The sequence below is a fragment of the Anser cygnoides genome, chromosome 8 (genome assembly GCF_040182565.1).
Source record: "Anser cygnoides isolate HZ-2024a breed goose chromosome 8, Taihu_goose_T2T_genome, whole genome shotgun sequence".
Taxonomy (NCBI): domain Eukaryota; kingdom Metazoa; phylum Chordata; class Aves; order Anseriformes; family Anatidae; genus Anser; species Anser cygnoides.
In genome coordinates, this window is record NC_089880.1 from 19,369,998 (window position 1) to 19,391,460 (window position 21,463).

At 35.9% G+C, this 21,463-nt stretch overlaps 1 long non-coding RNA gene across 1 annotated transcript in view; it reads left to right on the top strand.

Moving 5' to 3' along the window:
* The window catches only part of LOC136791373 (uncharacterized), a 151,625-nt gene that overhangs the window by 18,192 nt on the left and 111,970 nt on the right, over positions 1-21,463 (top strand). The window contains exon 3 of the long non-coding RNA XR_010833227.1: positions 10,082-10,135. This is a non-coding gene — a long non-coding RNA (uncharacterized lncRNA). The remainder of the gene's footprint in view (positions 1-10,081; positions 10,136-21,463) is intronic.

Here is a 21,463-nt window from a genome sequence, read left to right on the forward strand (position 1 = left end):
GGAACAGAGGGTAATGAATCTTAGTCTCTCAGAGCTGATTACATGGAAAACAAAGCTAAGGTGTACAGATGCTAAACTAGTGTGAATCCTTAAATCCTCAAGGTCTTTTTTCTTTCTGGATCCTAGTCCTATGACGTAAATTGGCCAGGAGGCCATTTTTGATCCAGAGAACTATCAGAAGTCATTTCAGTTGTGGATTTCTAGAAGAGGCCTTGTCACAGGGTTTATCATTTTACTTGATAATGAAGATTTTCATATACACAGTATCAGGATTAGAATAAAGCTATTCCTCTGAGCAAATATTTTCATTCATCCAGTTGGCTTCTCTTATTTCTGCTTCTTAAATTTAAGTGTAATGCCTTCTATATTGTAACAGGATAAAACAGGATGCTGTGATCAGTTTTAAATGAGATTCCAAAAGAGTGATAATCTTTTACTTTCCCAGAAGTTATTTGTACTACTTTTCTGTATGCAATGCTATGGTATTTACTGAACAATTATAAACATATTTTGTGTCACTGTTCACAACAATAAAAAGTTAATGGGAAGGGAATAAAGGAGGTGCTGAGTCATTAGTGAGAGAGAGAAGCAGACAATAAAAATTATCTCAATTAACAGATGAAAAGGGAATATCGGGAAACCTCTAGACTAATAATGTATTTAAACCAACAGAATTTGAATACTTATTTAGCCAGCCTAAGCTTAAGTGAGCTGGTGTAGCACCACTGAAGTCAGCAGCAGTATTACAGCGTACCATACCTGAGAAACTGAAACAGTGTTCATAAAGCAAGGAAGGATTTAATATAATCTTAGTTCATCATAATCTGAGTTCAGCGAGTATGAGTTTTAATGGATAGGATAAAAGCAACCCTACTGGAAATACTCTCTCATTGATAAACTACATATTCTTTCCATCCACTCTTACACTCCTGAGGACTGCTGTGTAGCCTTTAACTCCCAAACTAGTGCCTTCAATAATGAATGTAACTCATCTGTTGATTTAAATCTTCCTGCTCCTTAGGGATTTATCTTCTGGAAAATGCTATGTGTTGTAAGAGTTTTCTTTAGCATTTTAATTTCAAGTGTGTGACAGCGATAAACAATGCTCAGGTGATAGAAATATTGATACAGGTTAATCTTATCTGCATTTTTTGGCCTGCAAGATTTCCTTTTCTTTAGGTTCAGCTGTTCCATAAACACTTTTATCTTTAAAATACCAATAAACAATCTTGACTTATCTGAGAATTTCTTTATATTCTCTTGAGGGGTATTTTTGCATCAGACTGTACTGATGTCTCACTTGTATAAAATTAAATGTCTCCTTGCACATCAGAGATATTTGGCATTCATGTTAAGGAGTGTAAAACCCTACAAAATTAGGCTGAATAAGTTTAAGAATCATCCAATCAGCCAGGAAATGGTGCACCTGAGAAGTTTAGTTACTTCTACACATCATTATTCAAAAACCAGCCAACATATGGGTTAGCTGTTTAAAAGGAAGAGACAAAGAATTATCTTCTTCACTACAGAGCTTTGACTAGAGTTAGCAGGACTCTACAGACACGGGGAGAGAAAAAGATTAGTCACTAAATGTTTTTTTGTTTGTTTATTTGAATTTTTGTTTTACAATCCCAGACACAGAGGTCTGCTAAGCAGTGTGTCACTGAGTTTTTAACAGAAATTGATTGGGTTGCTTTTTCTTTACTAAGAGTCTAAGTAATACAAATTGAAAATTGCATTGAGAGTATCAAAGAGATTGAGATACTTAAGTTCTTAAAAGAATACGGTCTTTTTGTACTAAAAGGTTAGAGTCTAGAGAATAATCTTCTTTTGAATAGAAAACTGGGGGTCTTGTGTGTGCTAAGAAGTCTAGTGCAGTCTAGGACAGAGTCAAATCTGTTTGCCAAGGGAAGAGATATTTACTATATATGTAAATGGAGTACTTTAGCTTTGTCCAAATAGTAAGGAGATCATTAATTATAGATAAGATGTAGTTATCAAGGACAGATCTAGAGTCATTTATAGTGTAAATTCAGTTGGCACTGTTTTTCTTATTTGTATGCCAAACAAGGTAGCTTGCTGCCCTAGTGATCTGCTGTCCCAACATACAGTTTTGATTTATTTTCTTGCAATTTTCAATTATCACAATAGCAGGGTGAAAAAACATGCATCAAATCTTTATTTCCTTTGTATAAGCAGAATTTGACTATTTAAAAAGCTTCTCTCCAAGAAGATTGCAGTGAAAGTTTTGTAAAGAAGCTTTTTCCTCTTGATGTTTCTGTCTTTAGCCCCAACCTTATTCCTTTTCCACTAGGGACTAGTGAAGTGTCTGAGATAAAAAATTTACAGTGGCTCAAACTTTTTCTCCACATATACCTATGAATCCTCATTGAAAAGACTATTTAAAAAATCTTTTTTAGATCCCTGCATTTCATTTAGACCTCAGCTTTTGTTCCAGAGAAGAGACAGCAGCAGAATAAGCACACTTACAAAATTCTCATGTAATTTGGAAATCAGAAGAGGAAACAGACAAGGTTGGAAAAGAATGGGGTGGTTTGAAAGCAAAGGTGAAGAAGACAAAACTGTAATGCTGTGGAATCCCCCTTAACAGTGAATTTGCTTACGTCTTAAATAGCCCTCTGGCGAATGCAGAAATCAATAGCAAAAGAACGTCCTTTATTTGCCTAAAAACTCCCTAAGAAACTCCCCCACATTTGTAGCTACCTTACTTACTACTTACTAGCTACTGCTGTAGCTAGTTACTACAATGTTTGGTGTTTTCTGACTCCATAAATCACAATGAAGATAATTGCATCTGCCTGTTCAAGAATACAAATAAACTATTTTCTGAAAGGATTTTTAAGGTATGGAGTATAAGCTATTCTTTCTGTTGCATCATCAAGAAACAATATTGATAGATTGCACATTTCCTGAACAATAGTGCCATCCCAATTAATGTATCAAAATACAGAACTAACCTATAGAAATCTTAAAAATGGGAGCCCCTTGACTTTTTGGAACTATGATGAATTTGCAGAACTGACAATAAGAAAGCAAGTAATCTTTTTAACTTTGAACTGGAACACATTTGATACCAAAATCACCAAGAAACAATAAACATCAAACAGTCCTATCTTTTCAAGTTATTTTTCAGAGTAGTGGCATTTTAAGAGAACACAGTAAAACCTCCAACATTCAAATATACTTTAGAGTAAGCAAATACACAGGAAATGTCACCCAAATACTAAAGGCATAGAGCATGTCCAGACCATACAGACACTTAGTGTTCACATTATTTATTTTTGAATTGAAAGGATTTTTTGAAAGTGAACTATATTTTTTCCTTGTAAATACAAAGTTCCCACAGTCATAACAAACTTGCTTTATAGGTAAGAATCTGCAAGTTGAACTTCCTCCACAAATGTTTGTCATATATCTTGCAAGGCTAGAAATCCTGTTTGGTGTTTGTAGGTGAAATCCTTTCGGAAATGTGAGAAGTCAAATGCTATGATTCTAATTTTAAGCCTCGTCACTCAAGTACACTTTTACTTGACTTTACTCAAAGTTTTACAGAAAGGTTTTGGCATAAGCTGTGATGTGTTAAATTTTATATGTGTTGATTTCATTTTGCTGGAAAGTGTGAAAATTGGAATTAGCATTAGGAATTATTCAAGAGATAGCAATGAAGAGACAAAAAGTGCTGATCATCAACTCCCGCTGGCCTTAACATGAAAATACTGAATTTTCTGCCACATTTTAACTATACAGCAAGTTAATCACTGTTTTATAGGAACCTTATTACACTGCAGTGATCAAGACAATTTGTGTGGTAGTTATGAGACGTACTCTCTTGCAGTGAGAGAAGACAAAGACTGTATAGTTTAATTTATAGCATCTGAAAACATTGCAATCCTGATATCATTTTTCTTTAGCAGAAACATAACACACTGCTAGTATATTCCTTGAATTCCAATGGTGTTTAAAATAGCCAAATAAGGTAAGTGGTTTGTTATCACTGACATAAATGTTTATATCTCATAGTGACAAATGTATAAGGAGTGCAGAGTGACTGTATAATTTTAGCTGCTATCCACAAGCATGCCAGTAGTCCCCTTATCTCTTGAAGGGTCCTAATAAATGACTCCTGCTGGTTGAGGGAGAACCCACACTTAAGTTGTTTACTTTCCTCTAATTGGCTATTTCTAAGACATTCCTCACCAAAGGGATCTGGCCCAAATTCCACATCTCAGTAAAGGAACCATTTTCTGTTTTAAGCTAGATTTATTGGTTATATAAGAAAATATATTGAATTATCTTTTAATCCACGTTATATTACGGGCTAAACTTAAGAGAATGGCAGTTCCTGTGCACTGAGGCAAGCATTAACTTTTTTTTTTTTTTTTTCTGGGTTCTCTTTGATGTCATGAGCAGAGACTCCATGAATGCTTGCTACTAATAGGTATAAAGTGAATATTTGGTAAAAGGCTTTTAAAAGGAAAGGGTAGTTGTTTACTCAGCCAGTCAATTAGCCATATGCTATTTTTTCTTTTAACATTTCTGTTGCTCTAATTCATGTTCTAGGCAGAAAAATGATCTCTGATCAAAATTAAATCATTATCTCAGTTCTGAATACTGTCAGCAAATAAAGCATGCTGCTTTAGTTCAAATATGTAACAGTGTGATAAGGATCATTAATTCAGATGGGTCAGTTCTTTAAAGCCATCAATTCTAACACACTGTCTGTATTACGAAAACATAGTACTATGAATCTGATCTATTCTGGAAAAATAAAATGGACAGTTTGTTTCATACAAGCATCACAAATATCATGAGATTCATATCATCTGTACATTTACTACATTCTAACCTTTTAACTTTTCTGTAACCATTGTGTGTTGCTAATCTAATTCCTCCATCAGCAAATGTGTCTCCTTTGAAACAGCTTTTCTTACTAGTCTAGGAACAGAGCTAGGCAGAAGTTTTCAACTCTAGCACTTCCAGTAAGAAATATGATTTTGGCTACACCAAAATATAACATAAAACCATGGTGATTGCTAATTTAAGAAGTATAAAAAAACTCTTTTAATATAATATATTTCAACTTCTCTTTTAATAAGCTTTTCAAGACTTACTTTTCTTTAGTAAAATGACAACATGTTCTGAACACTTAAAAACACTCTTCAACCTGAAGCAATTCTTGGTTTTTCAGAATTTTCAGTGATCTGTACTTTTTTTTTTTTATAACCATCCTAAATGTATATAAATTCCTGCCTCTTCCACTAAGTTTTGCTCTTAGGAAAAATAGTTTTATGGTTGAGAATTCAACCAAAGGGTTAACCATATCCCCCAGTGCTAGAGCACCCAATCAATTGCCACTAGAATGTCTCCAAAAATGTTAGTGACAAAAAAAAAAAATCACGTTGTACTGTCTTCTCTTTTGCCTAAAACACTTCATTATTCATAGTGGTGTATGGACTGCATATAGAACTTGGCTTAGGCATGTTCCTTCTACACTTAGGTCTCTAGTGAGCTGTTAAAATCTTCTTAGCACATTCACAAGGCTTTTCATTACAGTCTAGTCCAGTAATAGAAATGATCCATCAATATCATGATCAAATGACAGGGCATGGAAAGCCTGCCTCTGTTTAACCAGTCTGTGTCATGTATAGAGTCTTATCTGCTAACTACATCTTGAATAAGTTTGTGTTGGGGCATGCTGCATTCTTCTTGGAAGTTTTTCAGAAGTTCTCTTTCTTTTACAAGACTACAGAAATAGGAACAGATTTTTCCTTTTCCTTTTGAAATGATGCTGGACACGTTTTGCTTTCTTCCTATTGGACCTTAAGTACGTGTAGGTTATATGTGTATCCAAAGCTGTCATTTAGCATATTAAGTTGATTGTCTATGTCAGTCATGCCTATACCCCGTTTGTTGATATGCGTTTAATTTTTTTTGTGTTGACATTTATGGTCTGCTTCATATTAATGGATTATGATTACCTTCTAATAGTGTTATGTGTGACTTTGTCCTCCAAAGGTACTACTTCTATGACTATGTTGGTTTTGCGGATTCCTGTGCTTGCTGAGGAAGACATGACTAATGATTGAAAATTATATATAACCTGATAAGCTGTCAGTGACAGATATACATTACATGTGCTAGCAGCAGTCCAGATGTCAGTGTTATAGGATACTATTATCCCTTCAGCAGTCCTTAATTAAGATTCAGCATTGTTTTCTAGGTTTTTTGAAAGTCTTCAAAATTATAGGAAAAGAGTTATGTGAGACTGGAGGCTGGATTTTTGATGTTGCACTTTCTCTTCTAAACTAATTTTATTTATGTAGGAGTTGTGTAGAATAATGTAAGTGATTTCTAATTCCTTATTATTGGGAAAGGTGTATTTTGGCAGCTTGGTGAAAGTGGTTCAGCTTCCCAAGACTATAGTAGTGATTATTTTTTTTTATAATTTCTTAAAATTTACTCTGGAAAAGGTATGAGGTCTGTGAAGGGAGAATTAAGTAAACACTCATGCAAAATGGCTTACATAATATTTTGACTAATGTCTTACCTCTCTTTTTGGCTGTGTTTGTACTGCTTCCTCCCTGAAGCTTAAAATTAGGGAAGGTGTTCTGCTGGTGAAGGCACTGTCCTGAAGTGTGGGAAGACTGGATTTCCTACCCACTTCTTCCAAAGGCATTGGGGATAATTTGGGAATATCAATTAATTTGGTGTTTTAGTCTCATTATCAAACAAACCCTGTTTCTCTCTCAAGAATCGTATTGTACATAAACAGCCAGTAAACTCTAGCTGAATTTCATATTCAATGATGAAATTTATGATACAAATGGAAAGTATTACCTGCATTTACAAATCATGGCCAAATACAAAGTATCATTTGCTAAAAAGAGAGCTTTGTCTGAGTTAAAAGAACTTGATAGCAATCTTGTAATGTGATTTCTGTGTCACAATGCTGAACATGTGTAACTGGTTCTGCCATTTCCTATGAAGTGATTCTCCTTTTCGAGAGTAAAAATAACGAGGCTTTATAGTCATGAAGAAAGTGAATTGGTTCTGATTTATATGAGACTTCATTGCCTTTTCACTGTGAAAAAATATCATAATGATGAGATTGCAAGATAATACACCCGTATACCCAGTGTTTAGTACACTAGTAGTTTATTCGTTATTTTTTTTCTGTACTATTCTGTAGTTTATGTAAACTATTTATTTAATTTTTGCATTTTTTATTACTTGGTTCTGGTCAGGTTGAATTGTAGCTATCTTTAAAATTGATTTGCATTTGGGCACCTAAATGGGGTTTAAGTTAAAGTACAAAAGTTTGAAAACTATTCAGTCTTCATAATAGTACGTTGTAACTCTAAATGTGGAGAAAACAGCTTTGATTTGTAGAAAGGCATAATCTCTAATGGCAGCAATACATCAAAGTATACTATAACTGCTATAACATTCATTAAAGCAGAAATTGTAGGATTAAAGTTGACACCTGTTTTCTGCTGGCAAGGGAATTCACTCAGACTTGAGTAGAAAGGTGGCTGTTGATCCTTAGAATATGAAACCAACTGACTATTTGAGATTTGGTCCTCTTCTGATTTTCCTAGAAAGGAAATTCACAAAGGAGGCTAGAGGTGCCTTGGAGAGAACAAACCAACAGGCATCCTACAGGCAAACACCAGCTTCTCTTCCTTGGTTAATCTTCCTATGGAAAAACAAAGCACATTTGATGTTTTAGATCACTAAAGCTAATATTAAAATATTCTAGAATCAGGTTTTTTCTCATCTGGTTACTTTGCTCACAGGAGACTGTTGTTGTTTTGTTTTAGATATAAATATTTTTAACAGCATACTGCAAATGTGGTTATGCCAAAAATAAGGCGTGCCATTAATATTCTTCTTCATTTGCATGCTAGATATGTACTACCGATGAGAAACATAGTGGGGGAAAAAAACCCTGACATTATTCAACTGCAAAGTTGATTCAAAAGATTCAAAGCAAGTAACATCTTGTAGTCCCCTTTGGTGATGCATCTGGGTCACAGGCAAGTTAGCGATGGAGGAGCAATAACTTCTTCAGAGCAGCAGAAGCTGCAGAGAAACCATATTCAAACAGCCTGGCAAGAAAAAGTGTGTGTTCTACATCTTGGCAGAGCCCTTTTGTAGTGTCTAGCCAAGACACTGAGAGAGGATTAGCTTAAATTTAATATTTTCATTTCTAATGTACTTCTATATATTTTACTTGCACCTTCCTTATACTGCTGTCTGTGGGGCAGACACACCAGGAGATAAAACTATCAATTTTCACATTCTAAAGCATGACTGGAATAAATAAATGCATTTTGATTTGAAATTTTTTATAGTCAAAGCTGATACCAACAGAAATCTAAACTCAATATGTGCTCATTGATTCATCTTGAAAACTATCATGAATTTATCCCTGGTACTCATCCTGAGTGTGTTTGATAGTTTTTTGTACTAGAAGAGAATGAATTTTACCAAGATGGGGGTAAAAAAAAAGAACACAAATCATCTTTCCTATACTCTTCCTATCGTCATGATATCTAATTGTTTTTGCAGGCTAAGGGGAAGGAAAAAAAAAGTGGTCTTTTCTTTGCCACTTTTGTCATGAGGTAAACCCAAAAGCTAATAAGGAAGCATTTTGAAATACAATCCTTATTCTAGAAATGGAGGGCTGATGGTTTGTAATTTGAGTAGAAGGACATTACAGAAACTGGGGAAAAAAGCAAGTATATTGTGCTCTCCATACACCTTGGAAGTTTCCCATTAAACAATAAAGAGGAGCACTGGGACTAAATGTCAAAAATAAAAATAATAAAAAAAAAATGCTCAAATGCTCAAGGGGATAGACCTACCTCAGCATGATTCATTGATTTCACCACAGCTATATATGTCAGGGAGCGAGGAAATGTTGAGGCAGTTGAGATTATTCACTTAGTGAAGTCAATCCCTTCGTAAGTATTAGTAGTATTGAAATAAAGTGTTAAAGAGTTACTTATCTGATTGTGAAAAAAAATATAAATGAATAGGTCTTTCAAATAACCTAATGGCAAGTTAAAGACATTAGTTCCAAACAAGGGAGTATTAAAGGCCTTGTGCTGCATTCATTGACACAAATGGGATGACTATGAATCAAGTTCTACTACAGAAGATAAACAACTTTCTGATAAATACATTTGGAAAGAATCTACTGTTGTACATTTCAGGCTTCTTTAAAGCAGAAACAGTTCGTGTGCGCTTAGTCTGCCAGGCACATTGCTGCTTTTATTAATCATTGCACTATAATAATTAAAGATCATCAGTAGTGTGCATAGAATTTTAAGAGTGAAATGAGTTTTGTTCTCTTAAAAAGCTCATAGCTTAATTGAATATTAAATCTTTCCAACACATTGTAGCAATTAGGTTTCTGATATTTTCATACTTCTAAAGGAGTCACTCAGTAGAAAGTGGGGGAGCTGTATCTAAACCAGAGTTCTTAACTTGCAGGGGTTTACATCACACAGAAACAACTTTTTTTTTTTTCTTTTTTCTTCTTTCTGTGAAAGAGGTTGTCAGCTGGGGGCTGAAAGGCAAGTGTTGCTCTTGAGTCATAGAACAAGTAGATTAGAGTATTTTATTAATGAATGGTTTCAGTGCTTTCAATTGATAAAATTAGGAACTTGGCTCTGCCAGCTGAAAACTCAAGGAGAATAAAATATTGTCTGGAGTCATGGAAACTAATAAATCCTCCCATGACAATATTTAACAGGTTGGCAGAGGGGATAAAATTACCTTTCATAAAAATGCTGTGCAGATGGTAAAGCTATGGGAATTAAGACAGGATCAAAATTCTCTAAAAACAGCAAATCAAGGAAATCATAGTGGGGGTTGATTAAGTTCATGTGGAAATTGCTTCTGCCTTAATATTCTCCAAGGACTTGTTCAGATATTTTGGTTAGTTGATAAATCATCTAGTGATTTTCAACATGTGCTGTGTTTTGATACTTTGGCTTAAAAGCACACATTTTAGGAGTTAGCTCTTTATAATGTACGTTGCCTGTTTTTGCAGGTATTATGCATGCAGTGTTTAAAGGAAACTCAACAGCTGGGTGGTTTCTTTAAAGTAAGTACACGCATGTTCTGATTCCTGGGTCCACTTGCATGGAAGAGCTCCAGAGAAGATGGCATGCAGTCTTCTCTGTTTCTATACCAAGAGGTTGAGGGGCACAGGCAAAGGTTTGGCTTTTACCAAGCGTGCTTCTCTCACCACACAATGTATCCTAGATAAACCTTGATCCTAATTTATGCTAGCTTTCCTGCATAGTCAGCTTAACTTTAATTGCATGGGTAGAATTCTTATTTGAACATATATAAGATCTCTGGATTATTAACAAATTTAGACTGTGACACTCATATGACAAGAGGTGCAAAGGAAAATGGTTAAAGGGAATAAGGAAGGGGCTTCACATTAAAAGTGTATTGGGGGGGGGGGGGAACCTCACTGCTACTGTGATAGATGCCCTAAAACTTTATCAGCTACTTCCTCAGTGGCAACTTCACACCTTATGCTCATTCAGTTTTCAGTTGAGTGGCAGAAAAATGGGAACAGCTGAGGGTGTTCAGTGTCTGACTTTACAAGACAAATGAGGTACAACTGTAGACCAAATCCATGTTCTTTTGATTCTGCGCTCTTTTTCTTCTCTTTCTTCAATACTTCTCTGAACATACTTCAAAAATTATGTTGTGCCTTTCTAAAAGACCAAATATATATTGACATTTGATTTGGGATGAAGTCAGTTTCGAATATAAACAATTTGGAACTGTTAAGATGCTTGGAGGCATTTTCATTACAGTGCTTTAAAATTTGGGCCACATAAAGGTCAGCAGAGAAAAATAATAGTCAGAAAACAAAAGAGCAGAAGTTTATTTCAAGGAAAGCAAAAGAAAATGAATACTGTTCTGTAAGATACAGATTTGCAGAGGGTCTGATTTAAAAATAAATGTATTTTTGAGAAACATTGCCTACGCTACCAAAATGTTGCATAATATTATCATGAAATACTTGCACAAAACAAAGTTTTTGTGATTTATGGTGTTTACTTTTTGCATATCTCAGCTCAACAATGGAAGGAGTCTGTACAGTTTGGTTGAATTTAAAGTCAGCTCTTATTGAGTATCAACAGTCTATCAATTAATAAAAGCTACAATGTTTGATTTACAAACCCTCCAGGAGAAAGATTTTGTTTGTTAAAAAGGACCTTTTCCAGTGCCATTAGAAGAATCACAGAAATATTTGGTGTTTGTTTTAGGTTTATACAGCTGGCCTCAGTTTCCTATCAAATATTTGCACTTTCAAGATAAAAATTGCTGGTTTCTGTCAGCAGTGCACATATCAACAAAGGAAAACAAGAACAGTAGTGGGAGTGGAAGACTTTGATCTTTGACATTTTTCTCTCCAACTGCTGATGGTGATTTTTGACCCTGATGTGTTAAAAAGGTCAAAGAATCTGCTGCTAAGTTCATTCCAGGTGTCCTCAGATTGACAACAGATTTGTTTTATGGGATGCTGAAATGGAAGAGACAAAAGATGTTTGGTCTGTGGTAGCGCGAGAGGGAGAGTGAGGCAAAGAGTACTTGTGTGCACAGCCTGGTGAAAACTGTGGTAGAGCACTAGAGGAATCTGGTAAGACCAGCTTTGGTAGGCTGTGTAGAATCCCAGTGAAACAGGAAATCGGTTTTTTGAATAGATGTTATTTAATAAATGTCAAATATTGTTCATAATAAGATTTTGGACTGTTTACAAACTAAGCATGTTTATTATAACAAAAGAAGAGAAAATATACCTATTAAAGCCATACTTCTGCCTACTTAGAGCCCATGTGACTTTGCTACATCGTGTGATGCCAATGAAACTACTCAGAGTCAACTTCAGATTACTTTTTAAATACCACAGAGTTGCTCGGTTGTAATCCTAGACTGCTTGCGTATTTTTTTAAATAAGTTCTGTATAGAAGTCAGTATGTGATAACCATGGGGGGGGTGTTAAGGAGCTATTGTTTATATATCACAGTGTTTCTGAAGGTTCTTTGTGGTGCTTTTCCCACTGCAGCATGTTGTTTTAAATGTGTGTAGCAGCAAATACATGGGTAATTCTGCTGAAGTGTGAGCACTCCTTCAGGACTGATGTCAAAGTGAAAAACATGCCTTGCTGGAGAATACCCAAAGGCAAGGAAGATGAAGAATAAAGGAAATATTGCTATTATATTCATTTTAGTTATAGTAAGCAGATACATAGAGGTTAAGCTATTTGAGGTGGGCCATAAGGAAAGACTGTGAAATAGTCAAGAACTAGCCCAAACTCTTTTATCAATCTAGACTTAACAATGAGATATCACTCTGTTTGTGGTAAAATTGTTTTATGCAATTTTTGGCAATATCAGATTAGGATATCTGCTTGCTATTGAGTCTCATGAGTTCTGTTCTGGTGGAGATTGTTAGGAACTCACTGCTACTCAGAAATTATGGGAAAGTTGATTAGTGTCTAACGAAAATAATTAGGCTAGAGCAACTACTAAGATGCAATGACTCAAAGCTATCAAGAGCTGTGTGTGTTGAAGTATAAATGTATGTGTACATAAAAGAAGGAGGCAGCTTTCAAGTTTTAGTCTTACTTTCTTTAGGTTTATTAATTTCAAGCACTTAAATATAAATGTGGCTTGTGTAATGTGATTTTATAAGAAATGAAATTATACTGTTCACTGTCTTTATTTACTTGTTTGCCTAATGTTTGTCAATAAGACGTAAGGTCACCTAGTAGTTAGTAAAAAGGAGAAAAAAGGCAAAAAAGAACAAACCCAGAAATCCCTTCAAATGTAAAAATAAGTGGGACAAGCAGGAAGAGTAAGAAGGAATTCTTCTGCTTGTTAGCAAGAGTGCTATTCTAACTTATATCCATTTTGGAGTTTGGTACGCTCCCACTCACTGTTCTACTGCTTGTTACCTGTAAAATGCTCGATTTCTCTTAGGCAGGTTCAGTCTGTGTCACTGCTGTAATGATTCTTGCTCACACCCCTGTGGGGCATTTTCAAGGAAGAAGTGGCTTTCTCAAGCTCAAGACCACCTACTCATAGTGGTTGTCGGCACTCCTTTTCTTTCATGAGAATTAAGAGAAATTGTGCCTCTTCTGGTGTGCCAAGCAGTTAATTAAGTCTCCTTCAAATTCTGCCTGGGTACTAAACGTTATGAATGTTTTATTGGCAATGCACAGAAAAAGAAAATGGAAGATAGTGTGTCCTGAAAAGTAATGTTAGACTGTCACTAAGCCCTTTACAAGCTTGAATTCCTGAAATATAATTACCTTGTCTTAATGAGGTAAACAGTGTTTTTTTGGTTTTTGTTTTTTTTTCCTTTTCTCTCTCTCCCTCTTTTTTTTAAATCTCTGTGCTCAGCCCTTTGTTCTAACATAATAGGTATATGCTCTCTGCCTTCCTAATTTTGAAAACTGAAAACTAAAGATCAAATCAGTTTCATTAGCAGATACTCACCAGTCTAGTTATTTAAAATAAAGGACTTTGTAATTAACTAGCCCATGTTAGACTTAAAATAAAACCTATCATTGAAAAATCTGCCTTTGAACATAAAAACAAAACAAAACTCTGAATTTATATTGATGCTTGGTCAATAGACACATACCATGGATTTTCCTTTAAAGAAAACAAATCCAGCATGTGAGACAAAGCTGCTTTTTCAATATAAGTAAGTGAAAGGCCTTTGAAGTCAATGACACTGTGTGTAGTTTCTGCTCAGCTATTAAAAACTTTTGCTAAGAACGTTTTCATCATATGAACAGAGGCATTTTGCCTCTTGACAAATCTAAGTTAATTTTGTTGTGGAACTGGTTCAAGCTGGAACGTTTATATTTAACTGTGGTGTTTTTCTTTTCTGTGAAATGAACATGAACTAGTTATATTTGTGAGACTTAACAATTCTTATTAAACTTATTAATGAAATGGTGTTTGGCAGTCTCCCCGGGCTTTTGAAAGTGAAAGGTTGTTTAGACAAAGTGAATATTGGTGAGAAAAAATCAATATGAACTTAATGTGAAATATGAATTAAGTCTGTTGAACTTGCCCATTGTGTTAAATTTTCACATTCAAAGTGCTTCAGATCTTCTCTCCATAAAACCAAACCAAAGAAAAGCAGGCTATCTGAATAGTTTTACCAAACTGCCACACAGTTTTTCTTTTTTAACTTCTTTCCATTGTCATCCAGATATTAGCACTGATAGAGTTTTTAGGGCACAGGAGACCCTAAAATATATCACCATCTCTCTCAGGAAACAAAGTACTTGAGATAAATACAGAGATCAATTCCAGCTGCCTGTAAATAATGGAACATGGAGCTTCGATCTTTGTCTTATTCACTAATTTCTTGTCCCCAAACTGTGTTTGTTTGGAGTTCAATTTCCTGCAACCCTGTACTAAGTAGGAGGGTTTTTGACTCCTACAGAGAAAACGAAGGCAAAGAACTTGCTGTCTTGGATTAGGTTTGCATTCAGGTCATGTTTCAGATCATTTCTAGAAATACTTTTATTTGGTTACAATTGAAGCTGAGCTTCTAATACCAGTATTTGGCTGTAGGAACTGCGGTCCTCTTGTGCTTATTGTGTCTTTGCCTTAACCTGGAGTGGAAATACTCCAGATGACTTTAATGGAAGTGACTTTAATTAGATCAGACCATACTAAATGTGCAGATGCATTCAGAAAGGAGAATGCTTTCCTGTAATTGCTATATACTCGGCAGTTATAAGTATGTTCATAAAATAGCTTAGGCTGATGGAAGCTGATGAGATTCTGAGCGATGTAATTATATACTTTTGCCATCTAGTACAACCAAAAAAATGTTTATCTGCTTTTTTTTTCTTGTCTATATTAATATGCTGTAGAAGTAAATAAAAATCCCTGCAGCAGTGGAAAGCATAATCATCCTGATTGTTTATTCCGAAAATCCCATTCACTTAAAGGGCAGGCAGTCTTGTCTTGAGCAGCAACACTGAACAGATGCTTTTGTTGTAATAGCCAGAGAGGAATTTGGACTGCAAAAAAATGTATTTTTAAAAGCAATGCAGCAATTTTGGCATAACAAACTTCATATTGCTTTCCATGCATGTGTATTCCTGGACAGCTCATGGTACAATCATTAAATGTACTATTTTACAATGATCTAGGTGATATCTGGACATAATAACACTTCTGAGCCTTATGTGCAACCATATGCCCCTGCCCCCATTTAAGAATCACTGCTGTAATGGCTGTGACTGGCCCTATCAAGCACAACACACACTGATGTTATTCATCATTCTTTTGCTTGTCTTACTCTGGGGATATTCCTCTGTGTCTCAGCTTGTTTGCTCCTTAATTGTATTTGGGGGTCGCAGATTTTCCTCGTACTTCTCAGTTTTAGCCATTACACCATTACTTCACTGCAGACAGCCAGCCTGGGTTATCTTTGTTGGCTTTTTCCAGGCATGTCTTATTATTGTTTAGATAATATTCAAGAAACCCATACTAAACACTGTATTGCCAGAGCTTGGTCTAAAAGCAATTTACAAAGTCACTCAAGATCTCTGGCCAGCTAAATGGGGAAAAAAAATCACTTAAACATCACCTTCTATAAATAATTATAACTGTCATTCGAAATTCATGGACAAATGTGGCAACAAATAGAGATAATCTAAACCTAGAAAAACTCCCTAAATGACTGTCAGGTGTACAGCGATGCAGTGATCAGGATAAACTTATAAACTTACTGGCCTGGAACTTTCTAATGTAACTCTCCTCAACAAGATGTGTTGGACCAGATGAGTAGAAGAGGGGAAAAAGACGACTTCAGGAAACATTTTTTCCCCTAAACTTTGTATGAGTTAAAAGATTTTTTTCATTCTGGCTGCTGAGGAGTGTCCTTCCTTTCTTTTCTCACAGTCCATAGGGAAAAAGAGCTGTGCTCCTCATGACAGATTATAAACAGTCTTTGAAAGGAGTTTGCCCAGGCAGCCCAGCTGAAGTGCCCACGGGGATAGGGAGCAGTCCCTGCTTGACAGAGGATGGCTAGAAGCCCTCACTACAATCTTCTGCCATCGTGGGCTACTTCTTTCCCAAAGAATAATGAAAATAGGCTTCCCCACATCCCAGCATCTAAGGATCATGTCAAGTAATAGAAACTGTTAACCTGTGTGTTACTTGCTGACCAATTGCCAACTTGTTACTGAGGCACTTGATTTTCTCACGCTAACTAAATTTATAGCGAACAACTGTAACATAAGAAAGCTACCATGAAGTCAAACAAAGAACCAACCAGTTTTTGAGTCTATAAATCATACCTCAGGTAAACTGCACAGAGCCAGTCATGAGGAGGCCACTGAAGGAGTGCAGGCAGCTTACAGGGCAACAGAGGGTTGTAGAAGGTAGGGATAAACTTCCTCTGTGCAATTCACACCTGCGTACAACCACACACATGGAGTGTGCTGGGACTTGGCACGTGAAGGTGTCCTGGTGTCTGTTGTTCGTGCCTGAGGTTTGAGTGCTGCCCTCATCAACCCCACGTGTCTTCCAGGGCACTGCTCCCTCACCACTGCCTGGCGGGGATTCTGTGCAGATTATTAAGCCCTTGGGGAGCACTGGCTGAAAACAGAAATAATAAATAGAGATGATTTTACAACTAGACCACTTATCTCTACCTTTAAAAGGATAACTGGAGAAAGTTTTCATTATGATCTGTTCCAGCCTCCTTCTTGTCCCTTGTCTTTTATCTCATGAAAGAACCAAGCTCCAAATATTCAGATCAAGTTTCCTGCAGCTCAGCTGCTCAATTCATGTTTAACTAAAAGTGAACTGACTTTCAGAAAAGTTGAGCACCTGTAGCTCCCACTAGCTTCACTGGGAGCCCTTTGTACACATAATTTAGGATAACTGGGCCCTCTAAGATTTTAGCATCCTGTAGGAGCATCTTTTTCTTCCAAATGAAAGGCCCAGTAAAATGGTACTTACAGACGTGGCTGGTAGATGCATCTGTGGCACAGTCTCAGCCTACGATTTCAAGCATCTTCTCTGTCCATTAAACTCCAAAGATGAATCAAGAGAGCGAAATTTTACCCCCAAAGGTTGTTCTTGTTATTTTTATTTTTAATTATTTTTTCCTTTTGTTTTCCAGTCCGACACATTTTTATGCCGATGTTTTCTCAAAGCAGCTTCCCGTTGTATGGGAATTGATCCTGTAGATGTGCTTCCAAACCTTCTGTGCTAGAGGAAGAAAAACCTGCAATTCTGAAGATTTACAACTTCAGGCTGCTTCATTCAGTCACAACCAAATCACATCGCCAGCTTATCTCACTCTCCCCTCACTTAATGCAGAATACTTAGTCATTTTCCCAACGTAATGCCTTAGCTAACCTGTTAATATTATTATACCTTCTCTGTGGTTCACTTTAATTTGCAGATAATATTCTTTCTATTTTGTGGACTCCTCTCTGAATTTAGAAAATTAAACAGGCTTTCAAATGCAGCTTGATAAGGATTGGCAGTAAACCTGAACATAAAACTAAAGAGAAAATTACTAAATTAACAATGACTGATAGTTATTGTCACATCTCAGGGAGATTTTAAGTCTTTTACAGGGACTTTTTAGTAGCATAATGTTGTCTGTTCTCAACTGTCAAGGTATTTAATGGGATTTTCCAGTATAACTTTAAATTATTGTATTGTTAGTGAAACAAGATTACCGCACAGGGAGAGAGTAGCAGAGAAGTCTATTTCACATCCAGGAGGCTATGAAAAATCTACTGCTGTATTTAGAGATAAACAAAGGTGGCAAGCAGAGAGAAAAGAGGATCTTTAATGTCGCAGCTAAACAGCCATCAAAAGACAATGAGTACATGGATCCTCCTGTGTGCCAAAGCAGAAAATACATACACTTTGAAAGGTGCCATCCTGGGCTCTCTGAATTAGGCCTCCCTTCAAATACCCACTAATTATGATTCTGAACAACAGGGCAATCAAGATTAACTTATTTTGTCAGGAGGTTAAGAGTGAGAACTCATATTCTGTTCATTCTCCTGGGTTGTGCTACTATGACAGAGGATTTTGAGAATTCAGCTGCATTACTCTTTTTTTTTTTTTAACTTTCTTCTATAAAATTCTCAGACTTAAAATCTGGATACTGTCTGTGAATTAATTTTATGTGATTTTTAGGGGAAGACGGGGCAGTTTTTGCTGGATAAGAGAAGTAGCAAGCACTAGGTAGGTTATAAGAACTTGAGCAAAGCAAGGAGTTAAATTTTTATTCCCATATATTTTAAAAAAGATAGGTCTTAAGACAGAGGCTGGCGTGGTAGTTTTGTACTCTGTTGGATCAATTGTTAGCAATGGTGTGCTGATTTTTCAGAGAATCCAGAGCACTGGCTGACATGAAAGGATCAATATCAGATGGTTGGATGATGAGGTTTTGACAATTGGTTTTATACCAACACTTCACTTAAAGCAGGGGGTGGAAATGCTTTTTTCCTTGGCAAGGTCTGAATAAGCCACCAGACACTTGTGGCAGATTGCATGTTGATCCATGCTTTAACATTATCCACTGCTGACTCTTTGAGGTGAGGGAAGACCTGTCTCCATCTCTTCATCTTTTCCTCTTCTGCTACAGTGCAAACACCTCTTAGCATGTCAAAACATCACCACAGTTTCTGTCCTGGTTCACAACAAGTATGTGGACTTCTGCGTAGCAGGATAGAAATTGTAGTGCAGGGAAGCTGGCACTGGGTGCTTGAATGCTAGACGCTCTGCCTGGAAGGTGCCCTGAGCCAAATCACACAAGCTACCCATGGGAAGGGTGCAGTGGGGTTCAGACCCCCCCCAGGGGGCTGCATCTGCCTTCTGGTGACACGCAGCAATTTCAGAACAATGCACATGGCTGTGGGCCTTATGAAATGGAGTCAAAGGCCACCTCTTCCAATATTACAAACAATTATATACAAAATAAATAAAAGACAATACACAATGACTAACAGTCACTATTAAATTTCTATATGTAAGGTTCTGGTGTAGATTACTGCACTGTTTTTTATAGGGAAAAGACTGGAAGCAGCTTCATCTAGGGTATAAAAAATGGCAGCAGACTGACTGATTGAAAGCAAGGTGAGGAAGTGATACTAGGTCAGTGGTGGGCCTGATTTTCATAAAAGAAACCAAAAGCAGTATAATCGCTAGGAGAATTTAGTGAGGCTGTGCAGAACGCTTCACACTGCTAAGCTGAGGCAGGAGGCTTAGAGGCTGAATAACAAATAGCTGGAGTAAAAAAGAGATCTATTGTTGCAGAGTGGGAGATGATGCCCACTCCCCAGAAAATCTCAGGTGAGACACAAAACGATGAAATTAACTTTGGAAAACATATGACAAATGGAAATACGTGGAAAATGTGACTGCTGTTAAATTTCTGTTATCTTAGTAGCTAGAAGAAGAATTAGGTCAGGAATATACTAACTGTTGAACGAGGTTGTAAATAGTTTGGGGGGAATTTCAATCTAAAATTATATTGTCCTTGTAATTTCAGCAGTTTATTTAGAGTTGAGAGCCCAATCAATGAAAAAGAAAAGAAAGTGAATATTATTGTCATCAGTGATGTTAAAGTTTAGAACCTCAATGAAGCTGAAGAATGATTATATTAAATTAAGTTAAAGCTTTAAAGGGAATGAGGCAAGAAAGGCAATTTATGATCACTAGTAGCCAGCCTAAAGAATGACAGAACCAACCAACAACCACAGAAAAATACTATTATTTTATTTTATTTTATTTTATTTTATTTTATTTTATTTTATTTTATTTTATTTTATTTTATTTTATTTTATTTTATTTTATTTTATAAAAGCTTTGAGTTAGAGAGCTTCTGAAAGGGAAAAGAAAAAAGCAGAAGTCCCCAAGATCCAGACAGCTGCAATAACCAGAGGAGATCAGCATATCTTCCATTTTCTCCAACTAAATACTTTGAAGTAAATTATGTCAAGAAAGCTCTGATATAGCTGAAAACCAGGCTTTCATGCATCCAAAAATATAGAATGAACACCATGTCATTGAAACCAGAACTGAACATTAAAAATTAGAAAGTCTTTCTGTCTAACATCATGATAGGAATCTAAAAAGTGTTTCCATATGATTTTTTTCACTTAAGATAAAAATGTCCAGGAGTTTGAAAGGAAAAATTAAATATTTGGAATAGCTTATTGATGTTTATCCAATTTTTACCTGCTTGACTAAATATTACATAAATGTAGGCATGAACTATAAAGCCTAGGAACTTTCCTATTTATTTTTTCCATAAGTAAAATCTTAACGAAATAAAGATTAGTAGTTTGACATGAGAACTTTGACATGTTGAGAAATCTGTGGGACTTCTCAGATACACAAAGTGCAACAAATGTGTAAACTGTTATGTAGTATAAGGAATTTGCATCTCAATCCTTTCATCTGAGTCAAAATATGTACTGAAAGCCAGATTCTAAATTTTTAGAAAGAAAAGTCATTATCATCTGAGTCATTCTTTAAATAGTGTTGTGACTGAAATGATCGTGATGGTTAGAAAAACAAACGTGACTGATTTCCAGAATTTTTCCAAGATGCAACATCCTTATAATAGGGGGAGAATTTGGCAGGGAGAAAAAAGGTTTATAATGCAGAGCTAGCTTCAGCTGTACCTGCGAAGAAGCTACCAACATACCATTATTAACTACCATTAGACACACAACTTTTCAAAAAGTCCAGCTACTTGTAAGTAGATAGAGAAGTATGCAGGAATTGATGACCTGCATAGTTAATATATCTGTACTCGTAATGTTTTTTTTTTCTTCAGTTTAGCAGCCAAACCAAATAAATGTTTAATAAATAAATAAATAAATAAATAAAAAACAACCAATCAACCAACCAACCAAACAAAAAAACAAACAACAAAAAAGGCAAACAAAGAAAACAGAAATAGATTACTGAGGTGATGAGCTTTTCTACTGATATTTCAGTAACTCCTCCGCACAACGTGAGAGACAGACTTACTCTCTTTTCCCATGTGAGCAGAAGAGGAAATTGAATTTCCTTTTTCCTAGAGGAGGAGACTAAAGCCTGGATAAAGGCTAATAAGGGAGGATGCCTAGCTCTGGATTTTCCAGAGAAAATTGGGTCAAACCAATCATCTTCAATGCAAGTAAAATCTCATTTTTAAGTATTTTTGGGGGCAGTTACCATCTCCACATAAACAGGAGCCATAGTTGCCAATCAATATTAAAATGAACAAGGAAAAAAGATGAAACCATCCCAATCCGTATTTTCTAGAACTCCAAACTATTTTTAGGCACATGGTAGCCAGCTACCATTACGTTCACATTGATGGGCTGGGATTTGTAATGTTTGTGTCA